General features: G+C 39.5%; 1 non-coding gene and 1 pseudogene across 1 annotated transcript; one reads left to right on the top strand and one right to left on the bottom strand.

The window, feature by feature from the left end:
• LOC120880441 overlaps positions 1 to 16,723 on the bottom strand; it is a 57,777-nt pseudogene that overhangs the window by 21,126 nt on the left and 19,928 nt on the right.
• Positions 16,010 to 16,118, top strand: LOC120880723. The gene has a single exon (XR_005725122.1). It is a non-coding gene; the product is annotated as a U6 spliceosomal RNA (small nuclear RNA).

The following is a 16,723-nucleotide window of genomic DNA, read 5'->3' as shown; positions in this document are numbered from 1 at the left end:
AATCCAAGTTCAGGCGATATAAGTGTATTCTTGGGACTTCCCTGGTGGTTCAAAGGCTAAGACTCTGCACTCCCAATGCAAGGGCCCCGGGTTCAATCCCTGGTTGGAGAACTAGACCCCGCCTGCTGCAACTAAAAGAACCTGCAAGCTAAGAACGAAGACAGACTATTTCCACATGCCACATCTGAGACATGGTACAGCCAAATAAATAAGTAAGTATTTAATAAATATATACATAAATAAACGTACTCCGCAGGCTCTGGAACTAATACTTTTCTACCTTTACATTTCCTCAAAGTTAAAGAAGTAGCTTAAAGGACATAATTTGTGCATTTGTCTATTTTCTCTTTAAATAGCATCATGTAGCAAAAATTGTACAAAAAACTCTTCTAAAGGATATAAACTTTGTGAAATAAAGGCCAATTGTGAATTTGTAAATAATAAAAATTAATAAGGTAATATTATGAAGAACTTTATGCCAAAAACTTGAAAGTTTAAAAGACATGGACAAATTCATAAAATACTGCAGAGAATTAAGGCAAAATTTAATTGTGTAAGCATACTAATTTAAGAGGATTCTTTCTCCCAATAACTCTTCAAATATGCTGAAGTGTTAACTATGAAGTTTAATCAAAGCTAGGAATGCTTTACATACATAAGATATGTCAGCTAGGGTCATCCTGCCCTGAGATAGGGATTGTTGTTGTTGTTGTTTAGTCACTAAGTCATGTCCAACTCTTTTGCGACCCCATGGACTGTAGCCTGCCAGGCTCCTCTGTCCATGGGATTTCCCAGGCAAGAATACCAGACTGGGTAACTATTCCTTCTTCAAGGGATATTCCTGACCCAGGGATCAAAGGCAAGTCTCCTGCGGGGCAGGTGGATTCTTTACCACCGAGCCACCAGTTGTTGTTCAGTCCCTCAGTCGTGTCCTACTCTTTGCGGCCCCATAGCTTGCAGCACTCCAGGCTTTCCTGTCCTCCACCATCTCCTGGAGCTTGCTCAAACTCATGTCCATTGAGTTGGTGATGCCACCCATCTTTCTCTGTCATCCCCTTCTTCTCCTGCCTTCAATCTTTCCCAGAATCAAGGTCTTCTCCAATGAGTGGGCTCTTTTTACTTTTTTTTTTTTTTTCATTTTTACAGTGTTGTGATTTCTGCCATAGAGCATTTACTTTTTAAAAGGACTTGCAATTGTAAATTCTTTCCCTGTCTCTTTGAGATCTGTCTTCTACACTCAAGAATGTATCTTTCATGGACCTGGGAGCCATCTGTTTGAAACGTAGTCATCAGAAAAGATACAACCCCTATCTCCCAGTCTCTGGAGGATAGGAGCCCAAGTTCAATAAGCATCACTTAGCAAACAGATGACTTATCTTGGCAAGCCATCTGCTTGCCTTCCTCAGCCTCTCTTCTCCTAGCTTCTCTGGACATCATCTTTCCCATACTAAGCAGTATTGTACCTCTTTTTTTCTCATGTCTTCTGCTGACTCTGCTGAGATTCTCACATTTTACCCTAAGCAGTTGATTGAAGTATTTCTTAAAGTAGGACAATTCCCTCCATAAGATAAATTCAAGTGCCACTTATAAAGAGAATTTTTTACCTGATACAGCTCGTATAAATCTCCATATATATCTATTTGCATGTCATTCTTGAATCCCTTATCACCGTGCTTGTAAAAGATGATGACCAGCAAGCAAATAAATATTCTCTGCCTTATCAAAGAGCAAAAATATCAACACACAGGGGAGAGATTTCACTAAATTAAGGACACTTACTAGTGGCAATTAAAAAGTCCATTACTTCACACATCAAAAAGCACTTGAATGGTGATTTATTTTGCTGCATAAAATATGTAAAAATAAAATTCATATAGCTATTTAAGAGATTATGAGGCTATTAAAATACATTAAAGGGTTTAGTGCTAAACCGTGTCCACCCAAAGCACAAAAGTCCCTGCCTGTATCTAAATGTCAACCTTGAAACAATTAATTTCCTGAAAATTCTCTAAAAGTTATTTTTTATTCTACTGCCCATTCTACTGCCTTCACCTTTAGTCTCTGTTTTCTTTTTTCTTCTCTGGAGACTAGCTTGTATTACTATTAGCTGAAAACCCCAAACTACAGATTGTTTACTTCACACCTAATTAGTACCCTCAAGTGAGAATGACAACTTGTTGTAAGTAAGCAAATTATGATGAGTCTGGAATGACTAGTCTATCTATCAAGAACATGCTGGATGATAAAGCAGGTAACACTTATTAGCTATGTATTATGTGTAGTCATTTTAGATGTATATTTTCCTTTAAGTCTTATGACCTGGTGGCAGGTGAATATAAGCATCCCTATTTTATAATTTAGGAAATGACCCTGAAGGAGGTTAAGCAACTGCCCCCTCACCCTCAAATTAATAGTTAGGAAGTGACAGAACTTGTTATAAATTCAATATTTTTTTTTCTGACTCAAAAACCTATGCCCTTAATATAATAAAATTTTGTCATGTGCTACTAATTTTCACATTTTACACACATTTGTTCTTTAGGTATTTTTATCTGAAATTAGGAATTCAGGTAGCTCTCTCGCAGATACTGTGCCTCAGTGTGTTGAACAGATACAGTTAAGGTAGCATTGCACTATTAACCAAAAAAGTGCCACTAGTTTCAAGTAATTTTAATACATCCAAGAAACATTTAAATTGCTTTTCACCTAATAAACTTACTTCTTTATTGTGAGCTATACATATTTTCTAGACATTATTTACTAAATCCTGGCAGGTTTTTATTTCTCTGAAACCATAAATAAATACACAAAATATTTTTAAAATTTTATTTATTAACAATTATTATTAAGGAAAATCACATTTTGCTTTGTTGTATACTTTTTTTTTTTTTTACTTTATTTTACTTTACAATACTGTATTGGTTTTGCCATGCATCAACATGAATCCGCCATGGGTGTATGTGAGTTCCCAATCCTGAACACTGTTTACCAGAGGCAGGGGGTGAGGGGAGGGGAGATTGGCAGAAGGTGGTCAAAGGGTAAAAACTCCCATTCATAAGATAAACAAGTACTAGGGATGCAATGTACAACATGACCTTGACAGCTATCGCTAGCACTGCTGTATGTTATGAAGGAACGTTGTCAAGAGAGTAATTCTATGAATTCTCGTCACAAGGAGAAACTTTTTTTCCTTTTCATTTTTTTCCTTCTCTCTTTCCTTTTTATTGTATCTGTAAGAGAAGATGAATGTTAGCTGACTCTATTGTGGTAATTATCTCATTATATATATAAATAGAACTACCCTGCTGAGTGCCTTAAACTTATACAGTGATGTATGTCAATGATTTCTCAATAAAACTGTGGGGAAAAGAATTTTAAATAAATATGCAAGAGAGTCAATTTACATTAAAAAATTCCATGTACAGTCTCATCAAAAAGAATAAAATACCTAGGAATAAACCTAACTGAAAAGGTAAAAATCCTGTATTCCAAAAACTATAAGACACTGATGAAGGAAATTTAAGATGAAGCAAATAGTTGGAGAGAGCATTTCCATGCTCTTGGGTTAGAAGAACTAATATCGTTAAAAAGACCGTATTACCCAAAGAAATCTACAGGTTCAATGCAAAATCTATCAAAACACCAATGAAACTTTTCACAGAACTAGAACAAATAATTCTAAAATATGTATGGAAACACAAAAGACCTGAATAGCCAAAACAAACAAGAAAGGAGAACAAAGCTGGAAGTATCATGCTTCTTTATATCAAGCTATAGTACAAAGCTAGTCACCAAAACAGTATGATACTGTCACAAAAACAGACACAAAGATCAGTGGAATAGGATAGAGATCCCAGAAATGTACCCACATTTATATAACCAATTTATAACAAAGGAGGCAAGAATCTACAGTGTGGAAAAGATAGTCTCTTCAATAAATAGTGTTGGGGAAACGTGACAGCTATATGCAAAATAATCAAAGTGGACTACTCTCTCACACCATGCACAGAAATAAATTCAAATGGATTAAAGACTTAAATCATAAAACTCCTAAAATAAAAAATAGCACAATCTCTGATATTGGTCTTGATATCTTAATAATATTTGGGGGGGAAATGTATTTGGGGGGATATGTCTCCTTAGGCAAGAAAAACAAAAGCAAAAATAAATGGGATTACATCAAACTAAAAGGCTTTTGCACAGCAAAAAGAAACTGTCAACAAAACAGAAAGGCCATCTACTGAATGGAAGAAGATATTTGCAAATAAAATATCTGATATGGGATTAATTTCCAAAATATACAAAGAACCATACAACTCAACATCAGGAAAACAAACGACCCCATTAAAAAGTAGGCAGAGCTATATGGGAAAATAATGTTAAAAAGAGTGGATATATATATATATGTATAATTGATTCACCTTACAGCTGTAATGAACAGAATATCATAAATCAATTCTACTCCAATAAAAATTTTTTAATAAATAAAAGTGATATATCATTGCTTTAAAAAAAAGTAAGCAGAAGATGTGAATAGACATTTTTCCAAAAACAGACACACAAATGGCCAACAGGCACAGGAAAAAATGCTTCACATCACTAACCGCCAGAAAAATGCAAATCAAAACCATGGTGAGATGCTCCCTCTCACCTGTCAGAATGGCTCTTATCAAAGAGTAATAAATAAATTAAAAGTGTTGGCAAGAAGGTGAAAAAAGGGGAACCCTTGTGCATTGTTGGTGTGCCCTGTAAATTGGTGTGGCCACTGTGGAAAACAATACATAGTTTCCCCAAAAAATTAAAAATAGAACTACCATAAAATCCAACAACTCTGCTCCTAGGTTTTTCCAAAAACGATGAAAACACTAATTCAAAAAGATATACACATCCTTATGTTTATTACAGCCTTATTTATCACAGCCAAGATGTGGAAGCAACCCAAGTGCCCATCAGTAGATGAATAGACAAAGAAGATGTGGTATATACATATACAGAGGAATATTGTGGGTGCCTGCATGCTCAGTTGCTTCAGTCATGTGTGACTCTGCGACCCCATGATCTGTACCCATCAGGCTCCTCTATCCATGGGATTCTGCAGGCAAGAATACTGGAGTGGGTTGCCATGCCCCTTTCCAGGGAATCTTCCCCACTCAGGAATCAAACTCGTGTCTCCCATGTCTCCTGCATTGCAGGCAGATTCTTTACCCATTGAGCCACCTGGGAAGCCTCTGATGGAATATTACTCACCCTTTAAAAAACAATGGAATGTTGCCATTTGAGACAACATGGAAGGACCTAGGGGGCTTCCCTGGTAGCTCAGCTGCTAAAGATTCCGCCTGCAATGCAGGAGGCCCCAGTTCGATTCCTGGGTCGGGAAGATTCCCTGGAGAAGAGACAGACTACCCACTCCAGTATTCTTGGGCTTCCCTGGTGGCTCAGATAATAAAGAATCTGCCTGCAGTGCAGGAAACCTGGGTTTGAGCTTCCTGCTCCAAGCTCATGAAGAATCGGACACAGCTGAAGCAACTTAGCACACACGCATTGAAGTTTAAAAAGGGATTTATTTATTCACTGATGGCACATTGACAGTAGAAAAGACGGTATAATATGCTAGTTGGAGGGTAGGTTTTCAGATCAGTCATACTAAGACTTGATGGTGACTCAAGCAGATACTTGCTGTGTGACTTTTATATCTTTTAGCCTCATATTTTTCATATGTTCAGTTCAGTTCAGTCACTCAGTCGTGTCCGACTCTTTGTGACCCCATGAATCGCAGCACGCCAGGCCTCCCTGTCCATCACCAACTCCTGGAGTTCACTCAGACTCACGTCCATCGAGTCGGTGATGCCATCCAGCCATCTCATCCTCTGTCGTCCCCTTCTCCTCCTGCCCCCAGTCCCTCCCAACATCAGAGTCTTTTCCAATGAGTCAACTCTTCGCATGAAGTGGCCAAAGTACTGGAGTTTCAGCTTCAGCATCATTCCCTCCAAAGAAATCCCAGGGCTGATCTCCTTTAGGATGGACTGGTAGGATCTCCTTGCAGTCCAAGGGACTCTCAAGAGTCTTCTCCAACACCACAGTTCAAAAGCATCAATTCTTCGGCTCTCAGCCTTCTTCACAGTTCAACTCTCACATCCATACATGACCACTGGAAAAACCATAGCCTTGACTAGACGGACCTTAGTCGGCAAAGTAATGTCTCTGCTTTTGAATATACTATCTAGGTTGGTCATAACTTTCCTTCCACGGAGTAAGTGTCTTTTAATTTCATGGCTGCAGTCACCATCTGCAGTGATTTTGGAGCCCCCCAAAATAAAGTCTGACACTGTTTCCACTGTTTCCCCATCTATTTCCCATGAAGTGATGGGACCGGATGCCATGATCTTCGTTTTCTGAATGTTAAGCTTTAAGCCAACTTTTTCACTCTCCTCTTTCACTTTCATCAAGAGGCTTTTTAGTTCCTCTTCACTTTCTGCTATAATGGTGGTGTCATCTGCATATCTGAGGTTATTGATATTTCTCCCGGCAATCTTGATTCCAGCTTGTGCATCTTCCAGTCCAGCATTTCTCATGATGTACTCTGCATAGAAGTTCAATAAGCAGGGTGACAATATACAGCCTTGACGCACTCCTTTTCCTATCTGGAACCAGTCTGTTGTTCCATGTCCAGTTCTAACTGTTGCTTCCTGACCTGCATACAGATTTCATATGTTAAATGGTGATAAAGTGGGCTTCCCTGGTGGCTAAGAGGGTAAAGAATCTGCCTGCAATGCTGGAAACCTGGGTTCGATCCCCATGTTGAGAAGATCTCTTGGAGGAGGGCATGGCAATGCACTCCAGTATTCTTGCCTGGAGAATCCCCATGGACAGAGGAGCCTGGTAGGCTACAGTCGGACATGACTGACTAAGCACAGCACAGCACATGTAGATATAAAAATTAAATGAAAGAATGTATGCTTCTCAACAGCACATTATCTAACACTTGAGAAATATTTTTTCTGTCCATTACAAATATTTAAAGTATTATTTCAGAATATGATGAAATGCTTACAACATAGTATTAAAATTTGAACTATACGCAGAAAATGATTGCAATTGTACTATAATCTAAATATTGCTATAATCTACTGATATACTATATTAATGTGCAACTTTTTTCTCACTAGCCCCTCTCTAGGCAAGACCTCAGCTCTGTCTCCCCAGTCTTCCTCAGGATTTCTGGGAAGCTTCAGGGTATATCACATGTGCATTACATTCCCACAACATATAAGCTACTTCTGGTGTAATCTAGTCCATATCAACTGGGCTGGAATTTCTTCAGCCTCCAAGGCCAGTTTTTGTAATTAAAAGTGATCTGAAATTCTTTGTACATCCTGGCTTTGGTACCTGAACTTAAACTGAAATATTCTTTAATTGCCCATGAAGAATTAATGCTGCCTGACTTCTACTAATTTTCCTAGTAATTATTCTCTCCGTTTTTTGTCATTTGTACCTCTAAAACAATCTTACTATATGCTGCCCTGTTTTTATTTCTAAAATATTTTTAGTGGAAAATTATTTAAATTCTATAGTGCTTTCCAATCTTCAAAAGTTTCATACACATGATTTCATATAATCCCATAATAACCCTTTTTCAAAAAGTTCTCCAGCCCTACATTGACCCTTCTCTTTCTCTTTCTTCTGCTTTCCTCTCCCCACTGATAACCACTAGTTTTCTCTCTATATCTTTGAGTCTTATGTTGCCCTATCTGAAAATTGTCTTTCTTTCATAGGTATAGTTTTGCCTTTTATTGAGTTGACCTTTTTTTGACTGATAGTGATTTAACCTCCTAGATTATAAATTCCTTATGAGAAGAGACTAGAATTTCTTTTTCTTTAGCATCCCCCTGTAACATCCACTATAATTCTACCTTAGACAAAGTATGAACTTGGAAAATTTTGATTAATGCAATCTCAAAGATAGAGTAGGGAATAAATTATGTAATAGGCAACTATAACTCAGCATTAAATCCCTCTGTGCTAACAGAGTGGACCTTTACTTGTTAACTTCTCCCAACACTCCTCACATCACCACAGTCCAGCCCATCCTAAAACAGTGGAGAGGTAGCAAAACCTCTATTCTGGGCTCTTCCGACCTGGCAAATTCCTCCCCAACCTGGGCTGCTGAGACATGAGCTGAACGTGAGACATGCTTTCATAAGGAACAAGGCAGATGGAGGCACTGGCGTGCTGCATTCAACATGTGCTACCCTGTATTCTTGATCAATGTCTAGTGTATGCTTTTTTCTGCTTCTTTGTTGGTTACAGGTGAAAATGAAAATAATCTCAACCCACTCATCATTCAAACCAAGCTTTAAACCTGAGTCAGCCTGTGTGGTCTGACCTGGCTCTTCAGGTACAATTGTAAATCCTTTATATACATTATTTCATCTAATCCTCACAAAACAGGGTGATGTGGCAAAGACAGTGCTCACCAATGATTCCATAGCCTTTGCATTTCCCATCCTCCCTTGCAGATAGGTTAGGGCCATGTGACTAGTTCTGGCCAATACACTAAGTAGAAAAAACATATGTCTCTTTCGGGCCAACGAAGTTAAAAGCCAGTACGCCTCCTCCATTCCTCTTCTGCTATAAAATCCTTGGATTGAAAGCTGTTAGTCATAAGAGGGAGGGCTGCCACATCCATACTAGAATCAATGAGAGCAAAAAATATAATTTAATTGTGTTAAACCACTTAGATTTAAAAATTTGTAGCTGCAGCATAGTCTTCCCTGTCCTGACTAACATAGATGACATTTAGAATATTTAATAACTAATTAAATATTAGTACAGAATGGGCCCTATCAGAATGAATGTAATGACCAATCAGAACAGACATTGGCTGTACACAGCTATATGCGTCCATACCAGATGAACAGCCCAGAAAATAACTCTACAAACTTATCCCAATTTCATAGTTGCTTAAATTGATAAAGTTCAAAGAAGGTCAAGTGGCCTTCCAAAAATCAATGACTTCCATCCAGGCCTTCTTCATACAAAGTCTGTTCTCTTTCTGTTTCAACATTCTGCTTCCTACTTGTTGAATGATGTGTAAATTACTTCAGCAAAAAGTGGTTTTTGATGCTGCAATAGAACCATTCAAATAATTTGTTTATCTAAACCATGTTCATTTGCTCAGTTGTCCAGCTCTTTGCAACCCTATGGACTACACCCGCTAGGCTCCTCTGTCCATGGGATTTTCCAAGCGAGAATGCTGGAGTGGTTGCCATTTTCTCCTCCATGGGATCGTCCTGACCCAGGGATCAAAACCACATCTTCTGGGTCTCATGCATTGGCAGGAGGATTCTTTACCACTTGGGAAGCCCAATAGTATATGTTTATTATTTCAAGTTTGCTTTAACTTAAACACCTTCTAGCCTCTGTGTAACATGTCAGCATTATATTTTGGCTTTCTTTTAAATTTTCCTTCTGTCATTATTCATAATTAATCCCAAAACTGTAGTATTTAAGTTGATATATCCAACTTTATGATATAATATATATTTAAAAGGCAAGAGAAAATTAAATTGGATGAAATGCTAGCTTTTGGCATAGTTCTTTTGCTCCTGCTGCTCGTTCTTCATTTAAATTCATAAGTCTCTTTTCTCCATGACAGGATAATCATCTCCACAGCAACTAACTATTATACCACAAAGGAAGATGCCTATGAGTGAGAACTGATCAGCAGGAGCTGAGCAACACTTAGGCAACAGAGATTCTATTTTCACACAAATATCTCTAATTATAATAAGCTAAGGAGGAACTATATCATTCCCTTCATCCCCCCCAAACACAAGCCCAGCTGTTGCTACATAGTTCCCCACAAAAAGATGGTACTTTCAACAACAGAGAACTTTAATAAAAGCATATGCCTATGAAGAGATGGTATCACCTATTATTGTGAGGTAAACGTGTATTGAGACTGAAAAGCTGCTGCTGCTGCTAAGTGGCTTCAGTCGTGTCCAACCCTGTGTGACCCCACAGACAGCAGCCCACCAGGCTCCTCCGTCCCTGGGATTCTCCAGGCAAGAACATTGGAGTGGGTGGCCATTTAATGGTTAAATTAAAATCACATTACAGCATGATTCAAGAGTCAAAATTAAAGCAGGGTCTGTTTCACAGATTGTTAATAATATTCAAACAACAAGCCAAAACCTATTTAAAGGTGAAAGAAAAGGTACAGAAATGGTTACTGGCCAAATGATAATTATTACCAGAGCTGCTTTTTCCAAAGAGGAAATTTGGAATGGGAGTGGTGGTGGTCAGGAGCTCGTAGGGGTGTAATCACAGCAATAACAACATGTATTACATTTGAAATGGGTCTGAATACTTTACAACACAATTTCAAGACAGCACTTCGGCTGACAGAATTCTCTAGGGAATCTGAAACCATACTGCATACTCACGATGGACTTCTCTGGTGGTCCCGTGGATGAAACTATGTGCTTCCACTGCAGCGGGCTTCTCTGGTCGGGAACTATGACCCCACATGCCAAGACCCCACATGCCAAGTTCAGTTCAGTTGCTCAGTCATGTCTGACTCTTTGCGACCCCATGGACTGCAGCAGGCCAGGCCTCCCTGTCCATCACCAACTCCTGGAGTTCACTCAAACTCATGTCTATCGAGTTGGTGATGCCATCCAGCCGTCTCATCCTCTGTTGTCCCCTTCTCCTCCTGCCCCCAGTCCCTCCCAGCATCAGAGTCTTTTCCAATGAGTCAACTCTTCGCATGAGGTGGCCAGAGTACTGGAGTTTCAGCTTTAGCATCATTCCCTCCAAAGAAATCCCAGGGCTGATCTCCTTTAGAGTGGACTGGTTGGATCTCCTTGTAGTCCGAGGGACTCTCAAGAGTCTTCAAAAGCATCAGCTCTTCGGCATTCAGCTTTCTTCACAGTCCGACACTCACATCCATACATGACCACTGGAAAAACCATAGCCTTGACTAGATGGACTTTTGTTGGCAAAGTAATGTCTCGCTTTTGAATATGCTGTCTGGGTTGGTCAAAACTTTCCTTCCAAGGAGTAAGCATCTTTTAATTTCATGGCTGCAATCACCATCTGCAGTGATTTTGGAGCCCCCCAAAATAAAATCGGACACTGTTTCCACTCTTTCCCCATCTATTTCCCATGAAGTGATGGGACCAGAAGCCATGATCTTCGTTTTCTGGATGTGGAGCTTTAAGCCAACTTTTTCATTCTCCTCTTTCACTTTCATCAAGAGGCTTTTTAGTTCCTCTTCACTTTCTGCCATAATGATGTCATCTGCATATCTGAGGTTATTGATATTTCTCCCAGCAATCTTGATTCCAGCTTGTGCTTCTTCCAGCCCAGCGTTTCTCATGATGTACTCTGCACAGAAGTTAAATAAGCAGGGTGACAATATACAGCCTTGACGTACTCCTTTTCCTATTTGGAACCAGTCTGTTGTTCCATGTCCAGTTCTAACTGCTGCTTCCTGACCTGCATATAGGTTTCTCAAGAGGCAGGTCAGGTGGTCTGGTATTCCCATCTCTTTCAGAATTTTCCACAGTTTATTGTGATCCACACAGTCAAAGGCTTTGGCATAGTCAATGAAGCAGAAGTAGATGAGTGCTGCGGGTCAAAAAAAAAAAAAACACCTACTTTGTGAACTAAGTTCCATCTACTCAAGGCTATGGTTTTTCCAGTAGTCGTGTATGGATGTGAGAGTTGGACTATAAAGAATGCTGAGCACCAAAGAAATTGATGCTTTTGAACTGTGGTGTTGGAGAAGACTCTTGAGAGTCCCTTGCACTGCAAGGAGATACAACCAGTCCATCCATATGTTCATTGGAAGGACTGATGTTGAAGCTGAAACTCCAATACTTCGGCCTCCTGATGCAAAGAGCTGACTCATTTGAGAAGACCCTGATACTGGGAAAGATTGAGGGCAGGAGGAGAAGGGGATGACAGAGGATGAGATGGTTGGATGGCATCACTGACTCAATGGACATGGGTTTGGGTGAACTGTGGGAGTTGGTGATGGACAAGGAAGCCTGGCATGCTGTGGTTCATGGGGTTGCAGAGTCAGACATGACTGAGCGACTAAACTGGACTGAACTGAACTGGTGATGGAACACAAGAAAACAATGGCTGATCACTAGATGCTGCCTATTACCCACCATTTTTACTTTGGTTTCATAGAATTTTAAGCCAAATCAATCATCTACAATCTTACAAGTGACATGCATTGTTTGAAGAATATCAATCTCTTCTCTCCTACTAGACGATAAGCATTTTGAGGGCAGGCATCATGTCATATGATTATGTTATTTCCTATAATGCTCAAGACAATCCATGATAAAGAGGTTCTGTCTCAATATAATACTGAAACGGCAAGGTCCTCAATCTGTGTTACAGCAAGAAAAGTATAGACTTAGGTCTATCAGAGATGATTAATGTAGGACAATTTTCTGAACCCTTTATTGCAATGATGGGTATTCTCCTGTCTGCCCATTTTCTTCCAACCTAGTAAGTAGACAGAAAACAGAATGAAATCAGAAAGCAGGCTAGAAAAAGAAATACAGATTGGAAAGTCTTGGTCAGACACTGAGAGTTAGAGTTGCTGAAGATCCCAGCAGACAGAGGATATGCCTTCAGATCTTTTTTCTTTTAAACAATCACCTTAATTGTTACTGTGACCTGGTAAGAATCTCCTTCCTGCCTAATTAAATTCTATACTATTTTTTTGTTTTTCTTTTGGCCTCCCTTTAGACAAACCCTTTAAACTTAAAAAACTTTAACCAATATAGATTGTCACCTTCTTTTTTTGGAAGAAGGTGTTTCCCTTGCTTTCATGAGGCTACATGCATTGTGCTAAGTTGCTTCAGTCATGTCCGACCCTTTGCCACGCTACGGACTGTAGCCCACTAGGTTTCTCTGTCCATGGGATTCTCCAGGCAAGAATACTAGAATGGGTTGTCATGCCCTTCTCCAGGAGATCTTCCCAACCAGGGATCGAACCCACAGTCTCTAGGATTTTCTTTCATCTGTCTTCACTTCCTGTTTTGCTCTTGGATCCATTCACTCTTCCTTCCTCTCTACACTGCATGAAAGTGACCAAGCTCCAAGTTACAGAGCAGAGCCCTCTGACTCTCAGTATATCCACTCTCCATTGGAACCTTCAGCAAGTTTAACTCTCAGCTTTTGACCAGGGCTTTCTATCTGTACCTCTATTTCCAATTTCCATTTTGAGCTCAGATCTGTGTTTTTTACCTACTGCTGGAAATTTGCACTTAGTTTTCTTGCTTTTAATTCACACTCAACTCATCTGAGTTAAAATTCTTGATCTTTTTTCACAAATTAGTACCCCCTCTGACCTTCACTTTTTGATACTAGTATTCCTCTAGGCTGAAGATGTGAAAAATGGTAGCCTTATAAAAAAAGAGAATTGGTGATTTTAAGGACAAAATCAACATATCTAGAGTAGAATCTTCTGGGGGGACAAAACTAAACACTAGGACTCCCAAGTGGTGCTATGGGTAAAGAACCAGCCTGCCAATGCAGAAGGCAGAAGAGATGTGAGTTTGATTCCTAGTTTGGGAAAATCCTCTGGAGTAGGAAATGGCTACACACTCCAATATTCTTGCCTGGAAAACTCCATGGGCAGTGGAGTCTGGCAGGCTACAGTCTATGGGGCCACAAAGAGTCAGACATGACTGAGTGCTCACACACAGAACTTAAGGGTTACATTCCTGGTTCAAGTCAAGTTTATGGTTATGCGTCTTGCTCGGTTTAATTGCTGTAGAAGAGGGTTGGCCCCAGACCAAGTTCAAGCTTTACAACTCCATCTGTTGAGGAAAGACAAGCTTCCTGGAGAATCAAATAATTCCCCACTTCCCCACTAGTTTTTTTTTTCCAAGCTGTTTTAATAAAACAGAGCTAAACAGATTTTCTTTTCAGAAGTATCCAAGTGAATCCAGTGATTTCAGGACCACAGCTCTTCCTGAAGCTCTTCCTGAGGATTCTATTGTACTCAAGATCCTAGAGAATTTTTGGATTCCTTTCTCTCACTCTCATGTTCAGTTTGACACTAACACAGGTTTTCTTTCTCTAATATGCCTCTCAAATGTCTGTATTCTTTTCCACTCCCTCTATTACCACCAGGTCCAGGTTCTTATTACCTTATTCCTGAAGTACTTTTTGTCACTCTTTGCTATCTCCTTGCCTTTCTGTCTCCAGTGATCAAGTCCTGTGGTCAGAAAGCACCTTGGAATAAGCTAGTCCAAAGTCCATATAACTCTTGAATCACTTTCCCAGTCTCTTAGTGCTCCTCTAATCTAGGATAATTAATCCATCTCAAGCACAGTGATGAAGTTGAGTACCATATTACTTCTTGTTTTTCAAAACCTTCCAATGGGTTTCCAGAGTAAAAATTGAACTCTGGAGCTCATATTCAAGTAAGGCTCACAGCTATAATAGTCATCTACTTCTTCAGCCTCCCATCTCACCACACAGCCTCTCCACCACTCATAGCAAACACGTAAGAATTCCTTGGGCTTCCTCTGTGGCTCAGCTGGTAAAGAATCTGCCCGCAATGTGGGAGACCTGGGTTTGATCCCTGGGTTGGGAAGATCCCCTGGTGAAGGGAATGGCTACCCTACTCCCATATTCTGGCCTGGAGAATTCCATGGACTGTATATTCCATGGGGTCGCAAAGAGTCACGACTGAATGATTTTCACTTTCACAGAGTTTCTCAAATACACTGTGTAGTTGAACTCGGCTTATTTTGGTTTCCTCTATCCTAGAATGTGTCATTTTCTGCTAACCAAAATCCTGCTTCTTCTTCAGGATCTAAGGCTCAAACACTCCTTGTTTGAAATTGTCTTTTCCTCTCTTCTCCCATAGCATTTCATTTGTATTAAAGAGAATGGCTTCTTGAGTGCATGTATTATGCAATATTTTTGTTTTCTTGAGGAATTCTCAAGAAATGGAAAATTCCCTATTCTCACTTTCTGCTTTTCAGACATTTTGGTTGGTCTTATATGTGACAAAGTGTTTTTACATAATTATTGATGAAACATTCGACCTCTCGCTCTGTACTAGCAGTACAGGGGCTGCAAGATTGAATTCTTGGCACAAATAATACACTGGGGCTAATGACTAGAGCAATAGCAGGATAACTGCTTTCCTGGCATAGAATTCCAGTGGGGCAAACTGTAACTTCTAGTGCTTAGTGGTGGCAATATTTTCCTCATTAGACCTGCTCATGGAATGTGGTTTTAGGCATTCTTCCTAAAAGTTTAGCCTTGAGTCTAATGTTCCAATCATTCCAACCATTCTGTGAACTACCTCATACCTTTTCATAAAACTCCTTTTCCACTCAATCAGCCAAAGTCAGCTTCTGTTGCTTGCAACCAAGAACCCTGACCGATAAAGACATTTTCCTTCATTCCCCATAGACCAACTAAGTCAGGATCTCAATATTTAAAAGACTTTACTGAAGGGTCAGGGATACCATGAGGAAAATACTGTATTAAAAGTAACCTATCACAGGCTACCAGAAAACCGATGCTTTCAGGGGCTGCAAGCCCAGCCTGTGCTCATAGAGAAATTTCACAGGCCCCTGTGCTTCATTCCTGGCATGGCTACAGGTGCTAGCTTTATCCCCACCACAACCAATTATTCTCAGGTACAGTACACAGTGCCCAAGGCCCACAGTGCTTTTATGGACCCATTAAAATGTTTTTGTTTCAGTTTTTTTTTTTAATTTTAAAATTGGATAAATTATAATAAAAATATAATAAGAAATTCAGCCTGGATTACACAACACAGTCATAAAATGTGTGTGTCTGTGTGTAAAACAGTATAGTGAAATAAAAAATAGACCCACACATATACATTTAATTGAATATTTACAATGGTGCCAAGTCAGTTCAATGGGATAGGAAAGTTAGTTAAACAAACAGTGTTGCAACACTTGGAAAAAATGTATGGAAAAAAAGAAATCTTGAGCACTCATTTCAACATCTTATATACAGAAATTAGAATGATACAGAGAAGACTAGCACAGCCTTCACACAAGGATAATGTGTGAATTCAAGAAGTGGTCCATATTTTTAAGACAGTTGCTTTTAAGTATTCTTACCACACACACAAAAAAACAGTAAGTGATAGATATGTTAATTAGCTTGATACTGTTAATTTATTCACAATGTGTACATACATATACCAAATTCTTTAATTAGAACAATCTAATTAAATAATGGACAAAAACCTAAACCGACCACTATCTCATCCAAGAAGATATACCCATGGCAAATAAGCATATGAAAAATATGATCAATCCCACTCCAGTGTTCTTGCCTGGAGAATCCCAGGGACGGGTGAGCCTGGTGGGCTGCCATCTGGGGTCGCACAGAGTCGGAAATGACTGAAGCGACTTAGCAGCAGTAGCATACGTCATTCAGTTCAGTTCAGTCGCTCAGTTGTGTCCAACTCTTTGTGACCCCATGGACTGCAGCACACCAGGCCTCCCTGTCCATCACCAACTCCTGGAGTATACGTTATTAGCCAACTACAAATTAAAACAACAATGAGATATCACTATACACCCATTAGAATGGCCCAAGAAGCCACCACAACATTATAAAGCAATCATCCTCCAATTCAAAAAAATAAAAGAATGGCCCAAACATAACACATTAACAGCAACCAAAGGCTGGT

Source organism: Oryx dammah, unplaced genomic scaffold (assembly GCF_014754425.2).
Source record: "Oryx dammah isolate SB20612 unplaced genomic scaffold, SCBI_Odam_1.1 HiC_scaffold_21, whole genome shotgun sequence".
Taxonomy (NCBI): domain Eukaryota; kingdom Metazoa; phylum Chordata; class Mammalia; order Artiodactyla; family Bovidae; genus Oryx; species Oryx dammah.
Note: the sequence above shows the minus strand (reverse complement) of the source record. Positions and strands in the feature narration are given on the sequence as shown.